The 21,217-nt window shown below is 38.0% G+C and overlaps 1 protein-coding gene across 2 annotated transcripts in view; it reads right to left on the reverse strand.

Annotated features, from left to right (window-relative positions):
• The window catches only part of LOC101901776 (serine-rich adhesin for platelets), a 446,297-nt gene that overhangs the window by 133,053 nt on the left and 292,027 nt on the right, over positions 1-21,217 (reverse strand). The gene's annotated exons all lie outside the window — the stretch shown is intronic.

The raw sequence follows: 21,217 nt of genomic DNA on the forward strand, positions 1-21,217 counted from the left end.
CTAAAGTCATCAAAATATCGTATATAGGGAGGTACCGTTATATTGGAGCTGTGCGAATACCAGCATAGACAATTTTCTGTCTCAGGCTGTAGCATCCATTACGAACTTGAAATACGACATCTCAAACAATTTCGGTGGGTATTGTACCTAAACTCGTCACAGTACCGAATATAGGGAGGTACTGATATATGGGGCATATACGAAGACCTGGACCTGCATACACAATTTTCTGTCACAGACTGTAGTTCCCAATACGAACTCTAAATACGTAATTTGAATCTACTCCGGTGAATAATGTCGCCAAAATCATCAAAATACCGAATATCCGGAGGTACCGTTATATGGGGTCTATATGAAGACATGGACCTGCACAGACAATTTTCTGTCACAGGCTGTAGTATGCATTCAAATACCAAATTTGAAACAATTCCGGTGAATAATGTAGCTAAAATTATCAAAATACCGAATATCGGGAGGTACCGTTATATGGGGGCTATATGAAAACGTTGACCTACATGACCCATTTACGACTTAACCTGCCTACTGGAAAATTAAACATGTGTGCAAAATTTTAGCCTGAGAGACAGACGGACATCGCTAAATCGACTTAGAATTTTACGCTGACACTTTATTGGGTCTGACATGAGTATTTCGAGGAGTTACAAACGGAATGACAAAGTTAATATACTTTCCATAGTATGGTGGAGGGTATTTTTTTAGTGCCAACCTTGCTTTCCAAAATACTCCAGACACAATAGTTCAACGGATTGGTATCCGGAGATTTTGGGTGGCCATTGTGCGGTGGAACTGAAGCGAGGAACCTCATTTTGGAACCGTTCTTGGGTGGCGCGTGCTGAGTGCGATGGTGCTGAGTCCTGTTGGAATGTCCAAGATATGCGGCCAAAATGTTTGCGTGCCCTAGGCTTTAATACATCCTCCAGAATATTTTCGCTATAATATTCGGCATTTACGATCGATTAATAAGTGCGATCATCGGCTGCTCATTTTTCGATATTTGCCGAATGGAATATTGCGATATGTTCAGCTCACGAGCCATTTTTCAGCTACTGCGACTTGGGTTTCGATTAAAACGCTTCTTTACTTTTCGAACTACTTCTGCTGATGTTTGCTGTTTTCTTCCGTACACTTCCTTGACGTCGGGCTACGCTACCAGTATCGAGCGATGGTAGGAGTAACGAGCGATGGTAGGAGGTACAAAGGATTTATTCACATTTAAATGCTAGAGTGATCAATTCGTTCGGAAGCTACTTCAATTCGTTCGGAAGCTAGAGTGATATCTACAGATGGACAGACGGGTGGACATCGCTAAATCGACATAGAATTTTATGCTCATCAAGGATATATACTTTGTGGGGTCTAAAATGAATATTTCGAGGTATTACAAATGGAATGACAAACTTAATATACCCTCCAGACTAATACAAAATATTTGGAGGTACAGTTATATGGGGGCCACACGAAGACTTGAATTTATATGGGTCACATGCAGCATTACTCACTGGGAACTCCAAATTCCGAATTAGAAAAAAATCTAGTCAAAAATGTAGGTAAAATAGTCAATATGGGGAGGACGAATTACATGGGAACTACACGAGAAGGTGGGTCTGTACAGACAATTTTTCTCTCATGTTAAGTAGTACCCATTAAAAACACGAAATGCCAAACATATTATAAATCCGATGAAAACTGAGACACAAATCTATAAAAAAAAACTTGGACATTTACAAACAGTTCTTTGCAAGGATGATTCCTGCATACTGGAAGCACATATGTAAGCTATACCAAAACGTGGACCTATTTAGCCCATTTTCCATACCAAAAGTCCTGCAGACATACTGTACATTTGAGTAAAATTTTATCAATCTACTTCGTTGCGTTCGGAAGCTAAAGTGATTTCCACAGACGGATAGACGGACGGACATCGCTAAATCGACATTTTAAATTAAACTGGGTAGAAGTCAATTCGACGTGTGTTGAATTTTTGGTTCTCAGGTCAAACAACTTTTTATAGAAAGTCTCAACCATATACAAAAGCACCTCAAAATTTTGAAGCATATCTTACAAGATTTGTTTACTGCTGACTTATGCACATTTATAGAAATATTTATTTTTCCCATTCAAGTCATCTTCTGTATTGATACACAATAGTGTGATGGAAAATTTGCCCTGCAAAAGTAGTCAATTAGCTTCTCACATTTCTACTATACGATATCGGCAAATAAACAACATGTCCATCGTTTACATTTGTTGCTACTGTCTTTTTTTGTAAATAATATCAAAAAAAGCAAACGCTTTCCCCACCTCCACTTCAAATTAAATTGCTGCAAGCAAAACTTTCTGTCTAAAACGAACGAAAAAAAAATGGAAAAACAAAATGATTACAAACTCATTAATGGATTTCATCCTCTAATTATGGGTCGATAGCAGCAACGGTTACAAAAATAAACTGCAAAAAAACTACAACAACAACACAACAACTACGACAATGGCTATGTCTGGAATGGGTAATGGTGTGAACAGGCCAATACAAAGTTAAAGTTTTACACTAAATGTTTTGCCAATTTGGCCCAAAGTTGTTTTCCAACGCTAGTTCAGCGCTACAGATTCGCAAGTGACAAGAGACACCTGTTTTCTGAAAATTGCAACTGTTAGTTTGTGTGTGTGTTTTTTTTATTAAACTAGTATTGGTGTTATGAGTGTGTATTTAGTTTGTAATTTTTTTACCATATTTGAGCCGGCTGGCTAACTGGCTCTCGTTGACCATACACCGGGTAACACTGGTAAGCAATATTGGTCTATTCCTCACCTTGCACCCCCCGTCTCAAGCACCCATCCACCTAGCATCTGTTGTGATTTATAAAATGGCCATTTGCTTTTAAGTCATTCATCAGCTGATAATTATGGCCATTTCATCACAATTTTTATGGTTTGTTTGTCAAACGACAAATTTTCTTTTAATCTCTTTTCATTTGGCTGTGGCATAAATAGACAGATGGAGAAGAAGAAAAACAACCACAACTAATGTTCAACAAGTTGTTGTACGCATGCGCATGGGGGTTAAATGGCTATAAGTGATTGGTATTTTTTCCACCCATTTTTGCGGGGTAAAGTGAATTTGAAAAACAAAGCAACAAGTTTCTTTTTTAATTAAAACTAATTTAGAAAAAAAAAAAAATTGATACTTGTAGGCCTCTCTCATTTGATGGCATATTTGTTGTCTTGTGTCGTCTTGACTGATCAATAGTCAGAGTTGGCAGGTTATTGTAGCTACAGGTTGGTTAGTTTCTCTTTTGCTGGTAATGATGTTTTTATTTTTCAAACTCAAAGATTTAAATTTATAAAATACCAAAAAATAGGTTAGAATACAATTGCCTAATTCAGGAGGGTTGTAAAGAATAATGTAATCAAAGATTTTTGAAACAAGTAAAAAAAAGTTAAGTTCGGCCGGGCCAAACTTTTAATACCTTCCACCTTAGGGTAAAGGAAACATTAGAAGAAATGTGGCAAAAACCATTAAAATGCCGAATATAGGGAGGTACCGTTATATGGGGGCTATACCAAAACGTGGACCTACACATGCAATGTTTCGCCAAAGGAGCTAGAACCCATTATGACGTACAATCCGTGTAAAAATGGGGCAAAAATCATTAAATTACCGAATATCGTGAGATACCGTTATATGGGGCTATACCAAAACATAGACCTATACATGCAATGACCGTTATGACCTACAAATACAATTTTTTAAAAAAATTCTTGAAAAAATGTGTCCAAAATCATCAAAATACTGAATATCGGGAGATACCGTTATATGGGGGGTATACCAAAACGTGGACCTATAATTATAATGACTCGCCTTACGAACTGGGACCCATTATGACCCACAAATACCAATTTTCAGACAAATCCGTGAAAAGATGTGGCAAAAATCATCAAATTACCCAATATCGGGAGATACCGTTATATGGGGCTATACCAAAACGTGGACCTATAATTACAATGTTTCGCCACACGAACTAGGACCCATCATGACCCACAAATACCAATTTTTAGACAAATCCGTAAAAAAATATGGCAAAAAAAATTAAATACCGAATATCGGGAGGTACCTTTATATGGGGGCTATACCAAAACAAAGACCTATACATGTAATGTTTTGTCACACGCACAGGGACCCGTTATGACCTACAAATACCAATTTTTAGACAAATCCGTGAAATAATGTGGCATAAATCATCAAAATACCGAATATCGGGAGGTACCGTTATATGGGGACTGTACCAGAACGTGGACCGATATATCTCATTTTCAATACCAACCATCCTAGTCACAATACAAATTGCTCTGCTACGGCTCTACGTCAAATAATGTGGGCTGTATCGTGATTTCAACAGACAGACGGACAGACAGGCAGACAGACGGAAGGACGGACATCGTTAAATCGATTAAGAATTTTATGCTGATTATGAATATATATACTTAATGGGGTCTTCGACGAATATTTAAGGATGTTACAAACGGAATTACATATTTAATATACCCTCCTTTCCAAGGTGGAGGGTATAAAAATATGTCGGTACTATATTTTTGAACTTTGAGCCATCGTTGTCGAAAGCAACATTTGGCGAAGAATTTCATTTTTTCAATAAAAAGAAGAACTTTAGCACACCTTCTCTTCTGCAGGTCTTCTGTGGAGAGAAGACCTTCTACAGGTCTTCTGTGAAGAGAATAACTTCTACAGGTCTCCAGTAAAGAGAAGACCTTCTAAAGGTCTTCTGTGAAGAGAAGACCTTTTACAGGTCTTTTATAAAGAGAAGACCATTTACAGGTTTTCTATAAAGAGAGACCTTCTAAAGGCCTTTTATGGAGAGAAGATCTTCTACAGGTCTTCTATGGAGAGAAGATCTTCAACAGGTATTCTATGAAGAGAATAACTTTTACAGGTCTTCTATGGAGAGAAGACCTTCTACAGGTCTTCTATGGAGGTCTTCCGTGAAGAGAAGACCTTTTAAAGGTCTTCTGTGGAGATAAGACTTTCAACAGGCTTCTGTGGAGAGAGGACCTTTTACAGGTCTTCTGTGGGGAAACGAACTTTCATAGTTATTCTATGGAGAGAAGACCTTTTATAGGTATTCTATGAAGAGAATATTTTCTGCAAATCTCCTGTAAATCGAAAACCTTCTATAGGCCTTTTATGGATATAAGACCTTCTACAGATATTGTGTAGATAAAGACCTTCTATAGGTCTTCTATGGATGGAAGACCTTCTATAGGTTTTCTCTGGATAGAAAACCTTCTACAGAGAAGACCTTCTAAAGGGCATCTATGAATAGAAGACCCTCTGTAGATTTCATTCTAAAATACCTTTTACAGTTTTTTTACTTCTGTGGGTAGAAGACCTTCTACGGGTCATCTAGATCTATGGATAGAAGACCTTCTATGGATAAAAGACTTTCTACTGGTATACCATAGATATTATTAGACTTCTTACTGGTCTTCCATGGAGACCTTTTACAGGTCTCCTATGGAGAGAAGATCTTATGTATCTCTATGTATTGAAGTCTCGCTACAGGTCTTCTATGAATGGAAGACCTGTGGAAATAAGATCTTTTACAGGTCTTCTATTCATGGAAGACTTTCCACAGGTCTTTTCTGGAAATAAGATCTTTTACAGGTCTTCTATGGATAGAAGGCCTTGTGCAGGTCTTCCATGGAAAGAAGAGATTCTACAGGTCTTCTACCCCTACTTTGCTCCTTTATTTGGACGTAGGGATTTCTCAACCAGCTGTCTACAATCACTTTTTTTGGCATTGCATTAGTGCTTAATACTTGTATTAATATTTGTCTGGCAGTGATTGTTGTTGTTGTAATAACTGTCAATCGATTGATAGCAATAACAAGTTTGCAATTAATTATTTCATTTTATTTGTTGGCCGTTATTGTTTTTTTTGTTCATATTTTCTATAGGCAACTAAACTGACTGACTGACTGACTAACTGACTGGTTGACTATATGCCGTAGTTTACGATGCAGAAATTTCGAAGAAAAAAACTTGTTCTGGTTTTGTACGCATGCCTGGCTGCCCGCCTTGCTGGCTGACTAACAGACTGACATGATGAAGACCTTGAAGTTGAATGTACGTACGTTCAGTAGAGTATGAACAGAAAGAGTTGCAAAAGAAGCAAAAATTGCAAGTCGAGAAAAAAGCAAATATTTTACTATTTATTTCGATAGCTTGGCGAATTATCTAGGGAGTGCGATAATTTTTAATTACCCTAACTGCCATTGAAATGGGGATACAACCGTTTCATTTGAAGTTAGGGTAATTAAAAAATTATCAAAAGTTTTCATAGCTTTGTTTATGTGCTGTTTACGATAATAAAAGATGGATGATCTCAAAATCTATAGAAGTATTGAGAACATTATGAAATTAACAGGATTTGGAAAATTACTTTGTTTTTTTTTTTTCTAATATCTTTTCGAAGTCAAATGTATCGATTAATCAACTCTTTCACCTGTCTCATTAGTGTTGCTTAATTATATCTTTATTTTTGGGTGGTTTTATTTCTATTCGTTTGGGCGCCATATTCAAAGTATTCATTTTTGCTTGCGGTATAGTTCCAAAGAACGAAATAAAATGATTAATTTAGAGTTTTATTTTTGATTACCTGCCGATATCCGATGATTAAATTCAATTTGAGTTGGAGTTTTTTAATTATTTCAGTCTTTTTGATATATATACAGGCGGGTAGTAGATGTGAATTTTATATAAAAACATCCAGACATATGGTCTGTTTAAATCCGATATACCGTGATACTGGTAGCGTATCCCGACGTCAAGGAAGTGGACGAAAGAAAACAGCAACATCAGCAGAAATGGTTAGAAAAGTAAAGAAGCGACTTGATGGAAACCCACGTCGCAGTGGCCGAAAAATGGCTCGTGAGCTGAACATATCGCAATATTCCATTCGGCAAATATTGAAAAATTAGCTCAAGGTAAAGCCATTGAAAGTCCAAAAAATGCAAGAACTTACACTGCAACAGAAAGAAAATAGACTCAAAAGAGCTAAAGAGTTGCTTCGCTTGGCCGAAAGTGGTGAACTACCGAATTTGGTTTTCTCCGATAAAAAAAAAAAAAAAAAACATTCGCCTCAATTGTCCAGCAGTTTGTAAACAAACATTCGGCAAATATTGAAAAATTAGCTCAAGGTAAAGCCATTCCAAAAAGTGCAAGAACTTACACCGCAACAGAAAGAAAATAGAGTTAAAAGAGCTAAAGAGTTGCTTTGCTTGGCCGAGTGATGAACTGCCGAATTTGGTTTTTTCCGATGAAAATACATTCGTTCCATTCGGCAAATATTGAAAAATGAGCTCGGAGTAAATACATTAAAATACCAAAAGGTGCAAGAACTTATACCGCAACAGAAAGAAAATAGACTCAAAAGAGCTAAAGAGTTGCTTCGCTTGGCCGAAAGTGGTAAACTGCCGAATTTGGTTTTCTCCGATGAGAAAACATTCGTTGTCCAGCAGTTTGTAAACAAACAAAATGATCGTGTTTACTTGCCATAGAGGTCAGCTGAAAATTTGCACCTTTGGTTGGCCACCAAAAACTCAAGCGTCTGCCATGGTGATGGTCTGGGCTGCCATAACAGCCGATGGTCGCTCTCCGCTCGTAATTTACCGTGGTATCGGAATAAATGCGGAATATTATCGCCAAATATTCTGGAGGGTGTATTTACAGCCTTGGGCACACAAACATTTTGGTCGCAGACCTTGGACTTTCTAACAGGACTCAGCACACGTCACACAAGAATGGTAATAAAATGAGGTTCCTCGCTTCATTTGCAGCGCACAATGACCACTAACATCTCCGGATACCAAACCTTTGGACTATTGTGCCTGGAGTATTTTGGAAAGCAAGGTTGGCACTAAAAAATACCAAAGTGTCGATTACCTCGAGCAAGCGTTTCGCCGGGAATGGGCCAAAATACGGCAGAGCAACATTCGGACAGCGTGTGACGGTTTCATTGACCGTTTGAAGGCCTTAATTCGTGTCAAAGGTGATGAATTCGAACAAATCTAAATTTATTCTAAAATTTGATGCTATTTCCGACATTTTTAGCTTTCATTCAATGAAATTTAAAAAACAAAAATGTAAAAATTATGGCTTTTGAATTTGTTGCAGTTTTTTTATTTGACCCTGTATATTGCTAGGTCGACTCCAAATATTCAATGAAATGATTAAACCCTTTGTTATTTCGATAAGTTACGCTTTAGTCGTATCAAAAATGTGCAGGGTTGCCCATCTTCGACGGACCCATCTGGCAACGCCATAACTTTTGACAGAGATGTCACATCGCTTAATGACATACCGCGTTTGAAGCGTCAATCCAAGCAGATTTTTACCATGAACCAATACACGCCACGCGAGCGCTCTGAAATAGTTGAAATTTACATTCAACAGAAGAAGTCTATTGTGAAAACTCAACGTGCTTTTAAAACATTAAAAAATGTGAGGAGTGCGCCTTCTAAGAACACCATTTTCGACTGGTAAGGCTCTTTCTAAACCGACGAGGCCATATAAAAGTCGACCAAGGCGATCGGCCGAGAATATCGCTGCCGTACGAGCCAGTGTTGAGAGGTCTCCAAGAACATCCCAAAAACGCCGTTCTCAGCGCCTCGTCGATTGGAATGGGCCCAAAGAGTCATGGGTCCGTCGAATATGGGCAACCCTGACAGGGCTGATGGTCCAGTCTAGGATAATTTCCTTGATTGTAAACTGCAAACTTCTAGTCGATTTTATAATCAAAAACTGTATTTAAAGCAACTGAAACCTCTACCCCCATTTAATGTCTTAATTTCCTCTCTTATTAAGCGGCTTAATGTATCATGTTTTCTTCTTCTTTTTTAATGCATGTCCTTCATCTTCTGCTTTAAGCAAGTGCGAATGATATGAACTTTATATGACACTTTTAATTCCATTGTGGTCTTATATAAATGCAGTAAGCTAATGGATGGCATTACGCAGCTCTTAAAAGTGGCCATTAAAGGGATAAAACAAAGTGCGAAGTGGTGAAATCATATAAAAACGTAAAAATTACATTGGTGTGAAGTATGGGGAATAGTTTTGAGTGGATAGGAAGTAGGAAGTAAAAAAAATGAATTAAATTAATAAAATCAAGAGGAGGTTAAGAGTTTCTTGGTTTCTTTTGTGAAGGCATTTAGGCGTGGGCTTAATGGAAAAGTTTGTAGGATAAATAGGTAATTATGAGAGGTGTTTCATACATAGGAAGTTATTCTGCAAATTCTAGAAAAAAAAAAAAACAAGTAAAAAGCAGTAACTTCGGCTAGGACGAACTTTTAATACATTTGGAAATGTTTTGCAAAATTAAAAAAACAAAAAATTAATAATAAACCAGTAAGGCATGGCCAAAAGTCTGGCGGGGTCGAATATTTGATACCTTATACATCTATGCGAATGTAGTAGAGCTCCCGTAACAAAAAAGTTTATATTGGGGTATTATGTGAAGTAGATCACACCAACTATGAACCTCATTTAAATGTGTATCAAGATTTTGTGGTAGTCGCAGTTTTGGAACTAGATCCATCTTTGAATCGATTTTCAAAAAAAAAAAATTGACGGAGGCTTATGTTACATTGCTATATAGTGCATTATATGATATCGATAAGAGTTATATTAAAAAATATTCATTAGACCGAGTTTCACCAAATGGAAAAATTCGGTTGAATTTGAAAAAATCTATCCAATTTGAGCTGATACTACATGCAGGGTAAGATAAAAAAAACTGCAACAAAGTAAAACGCCACCATTTTTTTAAGTTTTTTGAAAGCAAATAATGTCAGAAATAATATTACATTTTAGAATAAGTTTCGATTTGTTCGAATTGGTCATATTTGGTACGAATTATGCCCTTAAAATGCCAATGAAACCGTCGCACGCTGCCCGAAAGTTGCTCTGCGTTATTTTGGCCCATTCCCGGCGAAGCGCTTGCTTGAGGTGATCGACATTTTGATATTTTTAAGTGCCAACCTTGCTTTCCAAAATACTCCAGGCACAATGGTTCAAAGGTTTGGTATCCGGAGATTTTGGTGGCTATTGTGCACTGGAAATGAAGCGAGGAACCTCATTTTGTTGCCATTCTTGGGTGACGCGTTCTCAGACCAGTTGGAATGTTGAAAATGTTTGTGTGCCCAAGGCATACATCCTCCAGAATATTTTCGAGATAATATTCGGCATTTATTCAAATACCACGGTCGATTAATACGAGCATAGAGCGATCAACGGCTGTTATGGCGGCCCACACCATCACCATGGCAGACGCTTGATTTTTGATGGCCAACCGAAAGTGCACATTTTCAGTTGACCTCTATGGCAAGTAAACACGATCATTTTGTTTGTTTACAAACTGCTGGACAACGAATGTATTCTCATCGGAGAAAACCAAATTCGGCAGTTCATCACTTTCGGCCAAGCGAAGCAACACTTTTGCTCTTTTGAGTCTATTTTCTTTCTGTTGCGGTGTAAGTTCTTGCACTTGTTGGAATTTCAATGGCTTTACCCCGAGCTCATTTTTTAATATTTGCCGAATTGAATATTGCGATATGTTCAGCTCACGAGCCTTTTTTTCGGCCACTGCAATGCGGGTTTCGATCAAGTCGCTTCACTATAATTATATCTGAACCGATTTTAACCAAATGTGACGTACTTCTTCTTAGACTAAATTCGGTCGGATGTGCCATAATTCAGGTCATTAGGACTGATATTGGCCATTTGTGCACAATTAACCCGAAATCGGTTGAATATATATATATGGGTTGGGCGGGTTCGTCTTTGGGCCAAGCAAATATTGTTTTGAAAATTTTATCTCAATCGGATAAAAAATTCGACCTGCATTTTATTCACAAAAATACATGGTCGGACGGACGGACTGACATGCATAAATAAACTTAGAAAGTGATTCTATAAAGATCCTTCCCAAGTTACAAACAAATGCAAAAAGGCATAATGCCCTTACCACTATGTGGTGCAGGGTATAAAAAACCCTTAAACATATCGAATATAGGAAGTTACCATTATAATGCGGCCTACGAAGACGTGGACCTACATAGGCAATTTTCTGTCATAGACGGTTGTACTCATTAGGAACTTAAAATACGAAATCTCGCACAGATTTAGTAAATAAGTTCGCTAAAATCCTCAAAATACCGAGTATAGGGAGGTGCCATTATATGGGGCCTATACGAAGACGTGGACCTGTAAAGGCAATTTTCTGTCATAGACGGTAGTACCCATTACGAACATAAAATACGAGATTTGTCACAATTCCGACGAATAAAGTCTATAAAATAATCAAAATGCCGAATATCGGGAGGTACCATTATATGGGGGTTATACGAAGACCTGGACCTATATGGGCAATTTTCTGTCATAGGATGTAGTATCCATTAGGAACTTCAAATTGCAAATTTGAGACAAAATTCCTAATATTTGGAGGTACATCATATATATGGGGACTATATCAAAACTTGCACCTACATTGACAGTTCTATGCAGGGATGTTTCTTACATAATGGGGACATTTGCTTCCAATTATCGACAATTTTGGGTTAAAATTGTGACTAAAGCAGAAAAAAAACTTAATTCTCTCGGTACCTCTATGATACCTACGAATATCACTAAATCGGCATTTAATTTTATGCTGATCGGGACATATAGTATTCTTAAGTGTTATAAACGGAATGACAAACTTAATACACCCTAAATAATATGGTGGAGGGTATAAAAAGAGAAAATACAGGTGTTCACCTTTCGCGTTCTAAAATGATACAGAAATTTTAATCACAAATCACGCCTAGACGATAAACTGTTCTCCTATCCTCATAAGATCTTAAAATACTTTCATTTATCTTTGCTTTCAAGACGACAAGCGTCTAGTGCCTAGAAATTTTTTTGCCCCAAAGTTTCTTCGTGATTTATTCTTTTTTCCCTTTTTTTTCAAAATGTCTTTGGACAGTCCATGAACCCTAGCCAAACCGTCAATGTTTGTTAATGAAGTGAAAAAAGTACACAAAAACCAAAAAAATTATCAATTTTGTAAAATGAAATTACAAAAAAAAACTTTTTTAAACCTTCAACTAAAATACCCTTTTCTCAGCCAAGAGACACAGGCAAAAGTTCAACAAACTTTTTATTTTATTATTTTCTTAAGGACAATTAATGAACTGCTGCAAAGATTTATATTATCACAAGTCTTTAGCCATTATGGTTACTTGAAACACACACACACACACACAAAGGCGAGAGAAAAAAAAAACAATCACATCGAGTTCATGTTTTTCAAATAAATTAACTAAATTGCGGTCATAAAGAAAATAATTTACGGCAATGACGACGACGACGAGGATGATACTGTTTAAATAAAGATAATATTTTTAAATTTCTTTTGGTATTTTGTTTTTGTTCGTCATCGGTAGAATAATAAATTATGGCAGTAGTGATGTGGGCGCTACGGTGGCATTATTTATTTCAGGCAGTTCGAATTATTATTTTTTTTTTGATAAAATGTTTGCTAATAATTGTCACACTTCGATGTCTTCCAAATACAAATAGCAAATAGAAGAGATTTATTTGTTTTTGTTTGTTTAGAGATTGCATTGACATTTAAATGGGAAAAATATTTACTTGGTGAATTTCTACTGCGGGGATATCATATAACATATGATTTAAATAAAAAAATAAATGGAAAATGAAAAAAAAATCATTCGCTTTGAGGAAAGAGATATATGAATCAAATGATTTTTGTACTACAGATTCTGCAGTTCATCTACAAAAGAGTTATATATAAAAACATAGAGAGAGAGAAGACAGATTCATTCTGTATATATTATCGAAACATAAAAAATCTAGAAGCCCTTTATCGTAAATTTAGTTACCTTAAAATAAATGTCTACAGAAGCCCCAGCGACATTTCATCCACAAAAGTCATATTTTTCTTTAAAATACCAAGAGAATATATAGAATCTATAGAAGTCTTAAATGTTCTCTCCATCGTGACCTTCTTTCTAAAGAAGACCTACTCAACCTCTTGCAATAGAAGACGTAGATATCACAATCTGCAAAAGTTTAAATTGTTCTCTGCGAAGCAGACCTTCTGGATGAGCGGCTTTTTTTCTGTAGAATACAGAGGTTTACTAAGGAGTAGAAAAGGACTACCGGGACTTCCGGACCGGGTATTATATGGCAGAAATCCATCGAGTATTCTACAGAAAAAGGCCGTAAGGGTCTGCTATTGAGGAAGACCATATGGCCTTCTATTGTATAATACAACCTTCTATGGTAGAGGAACACCTGGTCTCTTCTGTAGGAGAAGAAACCCATTTTGTCTAGACTACCCTGTATCTTCTATAAGAGAAGAAGGCATCTGGAAGAAGAAGACCACCTGGTATTCTATGGAAGAAGACCACATGGTCTCTGCTATGGAAGAAACCACCTGTTCTCTTCTATGGAAGGAGACCACACGGTCTCTTCTATGGAATACTCCCAATCTCTTCTATGGAAGACTACCGGTCTATTCTATGGAAGAAGACCACGCGGTCTCTTCTATGGAAGAAGACCACCTGGTCTTTTCTATGGAAGAAGACCGCCTGGTCTCCTCTATAGAAGACTACTCGGTCTCTTCTATGGAAGAAGACTACTCGGTCTCTTCTATGGAAGAAGACCACCCGGTCTCTTCTATGGATGAAGATCACCCAGTCGTTTCTATGGATGAAGATCACCCAGTCGTTTCTATGGATGAAAACCACCCGGTCTCTTCTATGGAAGAAGACCACCCGGTCTCTTCTATGGAAAAAAGGCCGCTTGCTCTCGTCTATGAATGAACGTCACCTGGTCTTCTCTGTGGAAGAAGACCACTTGGTGTTATATAAGAGTAGAAGACCAACTGTTCTCCTTTTTTGAAGCAGACCACATGGTCTCCTTGATAGAAGAAGACCACATGGTCATCTACAGGAGTAGAAAACCATTTGGTCTTCTATACGAGAAGAAGACCACAGGGTCCCTTCTATAAGAGAAGAATATGACCTGGTATCTTCTATCAGAGAAGAAGACCAGCTGTTCTTCTATAGGTCTCTTCTGTAGGAGAAGAAGAAGGCAACCTAGTGTTTTATAAAAGAAGAAAATCTGTTCTTTTATGGGAGAACAGACTATCTTCAATAAGAGAAGACCATCTGGTGTTCAATATAAGAAGAAACCCATTTGGTCTTCTATACGAGAAGAAGACCTCAGGGTCGCTTCTTTAAGAGAAGAATATGATCTGGTATCTTCTATCAAATAAATAGTCCAGCTGTTCTTCTAAAGGTCTCTTCTCTATGGTCTCTTCTGTAGGAGAAGAAGAAGAAAACCTAGTGTTTTATAAAAGAAGAAAATCTGTTCTTTTATGGTGAGAACAGAATATCTTTAATAAAAGAAGCCCACCTGGTCTTCAGTGTAAGAAGAAACCCATTTGGTCTTCTGTAGCAGAAGAAGACCACCTGTTTTTTACGTATGAAGACTACCTAGTTTTTTGGAAGAATATAATCTGCTTTTTGATGGGAGAAGACTACCTCCTAGTCTTCTATAAAGAAGAAACCCTCCTGATCTTGTAAATCAGAAGATTAACTGGTCTTCTTCTTCTTCTGAAGAAGAAGGCGATCTGATAATATTTTGAAGAAGAAGTCCCCTTGGTCTTCTATAAGAAAAGGCCTTCTTTGCAGAAGGACAACTGGGTCTTCTATGGAAAAATTCCATCTGGTCCACCGTGCTTCCGTGCTGTAGAAGACCATAGGGTCTTTTATTGAAGAAAACACCCGGTCTTCTATTGTATAATATCACCTTCTGATAATTTATTGAAGAAGCCCATTTGGCCACTTGCAGATAGAAGACCTCTCCGTCTTCCATAAAGTAAGAAGTCCTCCTGGTCTTCAATAAAAGAAGAAGACCACCTGGTTTTCTAAAGAAGAAAAAGACGGCCTTGTATTCTATAGAAGAAAAAAATCTTGGTTTTCCGGGTCTACTACTGAAGAGAAGGACCGATATGTCTTCTATAGAAGACCTCGTGGTCTCCTTTGCAGGTGGACTACCCAGACTACTATGGAAAAATTCCACCTTGTCTTCTATAGAAGAAAATAGCATTTTCTTCTATTGAAAAAACATCCTGGTCTCTTATGGGGAAAGGTCGCTGGGTTTTGTACATAAAAAGTCTTTGTACACAAAATCTTCCATATAGTAAGGAGATCCTCTTTAGAAGAAGACCATCTAGTCTTCTTTGGAAAATGTCTACCTGATCTTCTACGGAGGAGTAACACACTGAAGAAGACCGCCAAGTCTTCTGCCATAGAATATAACCAGACCTTTTATGGAAGAAAACGTTTGATCTTCTGTTGAAGAAGTCGGAATGGTTTGCTATGGTAGATCCTCTCTCTCCTCCCTGCTCCTCTATAGCAGGGAAAACACAAGGTTTTCTTTATCAGAAGACAACCAGGTCTTTAATACAAGAATATCAACTGGTTATCTATGCAATAAAACCATCTGCACTTCTATGGAATATCCCTCCCTCTCCAAATCACAGAAAATAATAAACAAATAATTTCTAATATTTATAAATTTATTTAAAAAAAATATTACAAATAAAATTGTCGGCTACCAACAATTCTCAATTGCCCCACATGGCGATTGCATCACCATTCTTTAGATTTCAACTACATATTTCATAGTATAATCCTTTCCATTTGCAAATCACGCAAACCTAGAGGATCATTTGTCCGATTCATAAAATCAAATCATCGCATCGATGGCGTTTTGTCCACTGCCTTGTATCCATTGATGTGTCGCTTACAAATCCGTACTTTCCAGATTAGGATTAGCATTGCGTATTCCCAATTTCTCCAATTGATGTATCCGTTGGATTTGATATTTCAATTTCTTTTTGAAGAGAATCTCTTGATTGATAGCTCTCAGATCTTCGGTGGTACACTGTTCCAAATTGCGTACACTTTTGGTAATCAACTTATCGGTGAGAGAGATTTTCGTACGACTGAGGCGTTTGAAACTGATCTGACGACGTTTCAATTCTTCACGGTAGAGGAACAAGGTGTAGCTAATGGAAGATTTTTTGCCTTTTGAATCCATGGTTTTTATGTTAATTGATTTCTTTGTTTGGTTGCTTGTATTCGTTGTGTTATCTCTGGTGAGACTGATGCTGTGCTCAAATCTTCCAACAGTTTATATATGCTAGAGGCTGAGCCAGGACACGCGCCATTTAGCATAGGTATGCTAAAAATTAGCAAACAGTTATTTGTTTTTAACCTTTTTTTAATCTGCTGTTATCCTTTTTTCATTGTTAATCCCTTTGTTAATTACCTGATTTATATGATACACTTTTAATGGGGCCACATTAATCGGGGTTGCACCAAATGTGTGGGAATACCGAATTGCCCTACCTGAATTTGCATTCAAGGTTTTCATGGTTTCATTAGGTAATTACCTGAAAAATGTAATTCATACCTTTTTATTGCAAACTAATTTGCAAATGCACATTTGACATTTATCTGCCCTGCTGGGCATGCTTGTGCAAGATTGTTTAACTCCCCATGTCATGTGTTGTATTCCACATTGCCTTTGCCTAATCTTGGCTTACAATTTTGGGTTCGGAAATTTCCATCATTAGCCTCAATTAATAGTGGGAAAGTTTATTGTCTTCTACCAATTTAGGGCTTTGGAAGAGTAAAATGTTTAATCGGCGAATTAAAAATTAAAGCAAAAGTATTCAATGATCTTTATTAGATCGCGAATTCCGCTTTTTTCCCAAAACCAAAGAATGACATTTCCTTAAAGGATTTAGGACAGAGACAGCGTTGTGCAATCCAAATGCTATAGGTCTTTCCATAGAACCAAAAATAATATTTTCAAAGAAAGCTATTAATCTTCTAAGAGAAGACTTCGAGATGTTCTATAAGAAAACCTAGATAAAAAGGCTTTAAAGTATTCTATGAGAAGAACTTGGGATGTTCTATGAAAATACCTCGGTTTTCTTTGAGTAGAATTTAAGGGCTTAGTTGTACACTTCGAGAAGACCTTCTGGCCATCGATGAGAAAACCTTCTTTCCTTTGATGAGAGGATGTTCTGGTCTAAATATGAGAAGGCTCTCTGGTCTTCATATGAAGATACTCCTGGCCTTCATATGAGAAGGTTTTCTAACCCTCCCTGAGGAGATTTTCTGGCTTCCTATGAGAAGAACTTTTGCCCTCCTCAGAGAAGTCCATCTGGGTTCATCCGAAAATACCTTATGGCCTTCTTTTAGAAGATATTCTGGCCTTCTCAGAGAACACTTTCTTCTCCTCTACGAGAAGACCTTCTGGACATCTTCTTCTCAGAGAAGGTCTTCAGGTCTTCTTCTCGAAGTAGACCTTCTTGCCTTTCCATAGAACCAAAAATAATATTTTCAAAGAAAGCAATTAATCTTCTCTAAGAGGTTTCCAGATGTTCTATAAGAAACCCTAGATAAAAAAGCCTCCTCTGAGAAAACCTACTTGCCTTCGATGAGAAAAAGTTTTTTCCTCATAACTTCTGGCCGTTTCCGAGAACACCTTCTGGATTCTATAAGAAGAACTTTTGCCCTCTTCAGAGAAGTCCATCTAGATTCCTCAGACTTCTTCTTCTCATAGAAGACCTTCTGGACTTCTTCTCGAAGTAGACCTTCTTGCCTTTCCATAGAACCAAAAATAATATTTTCAAAGAAAGCAATTAATCTTCTATAAGAGGTTTCCAGATGTTCTATAAGAAACCCTGGATAAAAAGCTTTAAAATATTCTTCTGGCCTCCTCTGAGAAAAGCTTCTGGCCTTCGATGAGAAAAACTTTTTTCCTCATAACTTCTGGCCCTCTCCGAGAACACCTTCTGGATTCTATAAGAAGAACTTTTGCCCTCCTCAGAGAAGTTCATCTGGGTTCCTCAGAGAAGACCTTATGGCCTTCTGTGAGAAGATTTTCTAGTCCTCTACAAGAAGATCTTCTATAAGATTTCCTTCTCAGATAAGGTCTTCTAGTCTTCTTCTCGAAGTAGTCCTTCTGGCCTCTAGGGAGAAGGCCTTCTGCCTTTCTGTGAGAAGGTCTTCTGCTCTCCTCAGAGAAGACCTCCTCCTATGAGACGACCTTTGACCTTTTATGAAACGATTTTCTGGCCTAATAGAAGAGCTAAAGGCCTTTTTATATATCACCTTAAAGTCTTCCTACAGAACAGTCAGTCAAGTTCTTCTCTTCCATGAGACAACCATTTGAACTTCTCGAAATAGACCTTCTGGCCTCTAGGGAGAAGGCCTTCTGCCTTTCTGTGAGGAGGTCTTCTGCTCTCCTCAGAGAAGACCTCCTCCTATGAGAAGACCTTTGACCTTTTATGAAAAGATTTTCTGGCCTCATAGAAAAGCCAAAGGCCTTTTTATATATCACCTTAAAGTCTTCCCACAGAACAGTCAGTCAAGTTCTTCTCTTCCATGAGACAACCATTTGAACTTCTTTAAAAATTTGATGGACATACTTTAAGTTTTCCTCTTGCCCTCCCATTTTTTGCACTGAAACCAGTCATGTAAATTATAAAAATTTCATGGAATTTTAATTCCACTATCCCTCTACCCCTTCGCCGCAGCACACTTGCAATGGCATTCACTCGAATTCGTCACCCGGTTTTCCAAGTGTCTCAAATTGTTTGTTACTTGTTTCAAATGTCGTTAACCCACATTCTGGTGTATTGCTGTATAATTTGGCCTGTGGCCATTAAAAGACGGGATGAAAAAATATTGGGCAATAGTTTTTCAGTTACACATTAAAAATGGACGGACCGACCAACCAACCAAACGGCTACTTGTAATCCACCAACACTGTCAAATAAAATGCTGCAGGCTCTTAAAGCTCTTTGGAGCTCAAAATAATGCTGTTTAGCTGTTTGCAAAGCAAGTTGCCGGATCAAAAAAAGTTGTTGCAATTGATCCTGTTGCAGTTACAGTTGCCGATGCTGGACACCAACACAGCTCTGGCACGGCTCATTCAATCGCGATAACAAGAAAAGTTACAAACAACTTTTCCTTTCATTTTACAGTTGTTACCATGGATTTATTTCGTTTTTTTTTCTCTTCTCTTCGTAACACAATTTTCTTTTGCGATTTTTTAGTATTTTTTTTTTCATTTTGGGGGAGAGTAGTGGCCACCGGTATGGTCATCGGCGGCTAGCGCAACATGTTGATGCTGGTGATGTTGTAAACCAGTTCACAATTATATAGCCTAAGACATAGGTTTTTTTGTTTGTTAGGATTTTTTTTTTAATTTTTTTGTCTCATACAAAACAGAAGATGTGAAGGTGATAACACCACCGCTTCTGTTTCGTCTCTTTACCAGCTAACCAAGTGAATTCTTGCTTAGTTATATTTGGAGTTCATAAAAATTAGTCCACTGTCTATCTATTGATGCAGACCATTAAATGCAGTTGCAGCAAACAGGTGTTGGTAGTGGCTGCAATCGCAACACGAACATGTTTTGGGGTAACAAGTTGAAGCTAGTTTTGCCAAAATCTTAAATATGTCCAATTAAAAAATGCAAATGGTCACTGACCTCCACTTGTTACATAGCATTGTCAAATGACCAAATACTGTAGCGTCCGATTATTCATACTTTCACAAATGAGCGTCTTAATAGTAACCTATTGTATTGCAGTAAGATTGGAGGATTAAGGTTTTATTTGGTTTTTAAGGAAAAAAACTTTACCATAAAAATATTAGGTCCCCTAAAAATTTAATTGGTTCTATAATCTTTAGTATGTTAATGCTAATTTGTCTTCTCATGGACATAAAAGAAGCTCTCCTCAGAGAGGGGCAGAAAGTCTTCCCATAGACGGCTAATGGTTTTCACAGAGAACGCCAGAAGCTCTTTTCAGATAGAGCAAGAAATTCTTGAAAGTTAAGGTCTTCTCTGATAGTTCCAAAAGGTCTGCTCTGAGAAGGCCTCAAAGTCTGCTCTGAGGAGGACAGAAGGTCTGCTTCTCAGAGAAGGCCAAAGGTCTTCTCATACAAGATTAGAAGAGCGGAAGTGTTTCTCAAAGAAGACTAGAAGGTCTTCTCATAGAAGGCCAGAAAGTCTTCGCATTGAAGACTACAAGGTCTTCTCATATAAGGCTCGAATGTCTTATCATAGAAGGCCAGAAGGCCTTCTCATGAAGGTCAGAAGGCTTTCTCATAACAGACCAGAACGTCTTCGCATAAAAGGCCAGAAGGTCTTCGAATGAAAACCCGAAAGTCTTCGCATAGAAGGACAAAAGGTCTTCGCATAGAAGGCAAAAAGGTCTTCTTATAGAAGGCCTGAAGGTCTTATCATAGGCCAGAAGGTCTTCGCATAGGCCAGAATGTCTTCGCATAGGCCAGAAGGTCTTCGCATAGGCCAGAAGGTCTTCGCATAGGCCAGAATGTCTTCGCATAGGCCAGAAGGTCTTCGCACGGAAGGCCAGGCGGTCTTCTTATAGAAGGCCAGAAGGTCTTCGCACAGAAGACTAGAAGGTCTTCCCACAGAAGGCCAGAAGGTCTTCTCATTGAAGGCTTGAAGTATTTCGATTAGAAGGTCGGAAGGTCTTTGCATAGAAGGCCAGACGGTCTTCTCTGTAAAGACGGCCAGAAGGTATTCTCATAGACGGCCAAAAGGTCTTCTCATAGACGACCAGAAGGTATTCTCATAGACTGCCAGATGGTTTTTGCCTGAAGGTCTTCGCATAGAAGGCCTGAAGGTCTTCGCATAGAAGACCAGAGCGTCTTCTCATAGAAGGCCAGAGCGTCTTCTCATAGAAGGCTAGAGCGTCTTCTCATAGAAGTCCAGAAGGTCTTCTCATAGAAGGCCAGAAGGTCTTCTCATAGAAGGCCAGAAGGTCTTCTCATAGAAGGCCAGAAGGTCTTCTCATAGAAGGCCAGAAGGTCTTCTCACAGAAGGTCTTTGCATAGAAGGCCAGATGTCTTCTCATAGAAGGTCAGATGTCTTCTTATAGAAGGCCAGAGGTCTTCTCATAGAAGGCCAGAAGGTCTTCGCACGGAAGGCCAGACGGTCTACTCATATAAGGACAGAAGTACTTCTAATAGAAGGCCAGAACGTCTTCTAATAGAAGGCCAG

This window comes from Musca domestica, unplaced genomic scaffold, assembly GCF_030504385.1.
Source record: "Musca domestica strain aabys unplaced genomic scaffold, Musca_domestica.polishedcontigs.V.1.1 84, whole genome shotgun sequence".
Lineage (NCBI taxonomy): Eukaryota > Metazoa > Arthropoda > Insecta > Diptera > Muscidae > Musca > Musca domestica.